This window comes from Alligator sinensis, unplaced genomic scaffold, assembly GCF_000455745.1.
Source record: "Alligator sinensis unplaced genomic scaffold, ASM45574v1 scaffold1378_1, whole genome shotgun sequence".
In the NCBI taxonomy this organism is placed as follows: Eukaryota; Metazoa; Chordata; order Crocodylia; family Alligatoridae; genus Alligator; species Alligator sinensis.
In genome coordinates this window covers 311,284-313,411 of record NW_005842781.1, presented here as the reverse complement: position 1 = coordinate 313,411, position 2,128 = coordinate 311,284, and positions in this window count along the sequence as shown.

The following is a 2,128-nucleotide window of genomic DNA, read 5'->3' as shown; positions in this document are numbered from 1 at the left end:
GGCGTTTGGATAACACAACCCAAAACTCATCGAGCCAAACGCAATACTGATGTTTCTTTTGAGGGCATTGCAGCAGGGGGAGGCCAAAAGTGGAAAAATGATGAGTGGCCAGCAGAGAGAATCATTCAGTACTATGGTCCAGCAACTTGGGAGCCAAACGTGGTTGGGAGAGAGCCCACATATTTGACAAATCGAATTATTAGACTCCAGGCCGTAGTAGAAATTGTTACCGATAAAACTGCCGCAGCCCTGCATCTGATTGGCAACCAGCTCACTCAACTACGTACTACGGTACTGCAAAACCGCTTAGCTCTTGACTACTTACTTGCAAGTGAGGGAGGGGTGTGCAGGAAGTTGAATTTATCAAACTGTTGTGTTGAAATTGATGATAATGGTGAATTGATAAAGGCCTTAGCAGATGAAATGGAGGAGGTAGCACATGTCCCAGTCCAAACTTGGAACGGGTGGAATTTTGATTGGTTTACATCCTGGCTCCCTAATTTTGGATGGTTAAGGGGAGCATTCTTAATCTTTTGTCTGCTAATGTTGATACTTTGTTTGATTCCCTGTATTATGCCCTACATCATGGCCCTCGTGAGACGAACAGTACAGTCAGTCGTCAACCGAGAGATGTTTGTGCATTATCAGAAGTTAGCCATACCTGAAAATTATTAAAATTAGAGTTAGAGAGCATCTTGAGGGGGGGATAATTGTGGTAAAAATATAGCATAATCTATATTTTCCTGCTTTTATAATTGCTTTTGCATATTATCACAATTGCTTTTGCTAAGGCATATATGCTAATGATAGATTTACGAGTAGCACAAAAACTTCTGCAGACAGAGCCAGGAACAGATGCAATAAATAACTCCTTACGAGAGATAAGAGAAGAGGGGCAGGGAAAGATGCTGATGTGGAGAGACCAGACCCTGACCGAAGGATGACCGCGAGGGGCTTAAAAACTGCCCCTGGGAGGGGATTTAAGATGTAAATGAGACATGTATGTAAACTGTCATAGAACATGTAACTGCTAGACATATGATGCAAGACGTAATGCTAAGTCTGCCAATAATTGCACGATACGTTGAAATCTATTGTTTACCTTGGCTATAAAAAGAAGTTTCAGACCCAGTTTGTCGTCGACCCTGATTTGAGTGGCTCAACTCCTGGGTCGATCTGTTTGCAAACAATAAATCTGAAATTGGACCTAGCCTGTGTGTGTGACTCTCTCCTGGGGTGGATTGGACAAGCCTCCAGGGGCACGAAACTAGCCGTTTGTGCAACAATTGTTTAGGGAATGCAACACCACAGATTTGAAATCAGGAGTGTTACAGTTAGTTGGTTGTCCTTGGGGTGGATTAGGAATAACTCCTGAGTATTTGCCTAACAATTTTTTCTTATCCAGGAAAAATTTGGGGTGACCTTCAGGTTTTTGTTTTTCAGAATTCAACTTGTTATCCCCTGGGCAGAAATACTGAATAAGTCCCTTTAAAGTTTCTGCATATTCTGGGTTCACCCCAAATTTAAGTTTATTAGGGACGCCAGTTATTTGGCCACCAAAATGGTCCCTGCCTTAAATCCAATAAAAACATTGTCCTGGATATCAGACCACACAAGAGATGTGTGTGATCACAGTAGCCTTAAGATTTAAATTTGACCCCTCTCTATTTCCAGTGCCAAAGTATCCTGATTATTGGCAGCTAAATCTGTCCACAATTCCCAGTTGGATTCCAGCTGGTCAAATTAATGTGTTCCTAAAAATAAATACAAATTCCTCTCAACCTAACCTTGCGTGGGGAATTGATACCCTACAGGCTAGGCACACTGTAACCCACAGTTCAAGGAATGCCACCTTTGTACTATCTTTTTCAGTACATAGTCCTGATAGTGTTGCAGCAGCCTACCTGAACAGAAGGGGAAGAGCTGCCTGGCAGAGACAGAGTTTGTCCCCGAGGGGACACTGTAGGCTCTGAGGGCAAGTGAAGCTGTTTGGGAGCAGCCCTGTTGGAAGTGGGAGGGGTGATGTAACCCCAGACAGTTTTGAAAGAGAGCCCTTAGCAAAAGCCCGGGAAGGGCCCTGAGCTGGGACTGGCTGAGAGGCTTGGATAAAAGGGGGAGCAGTTTTTCC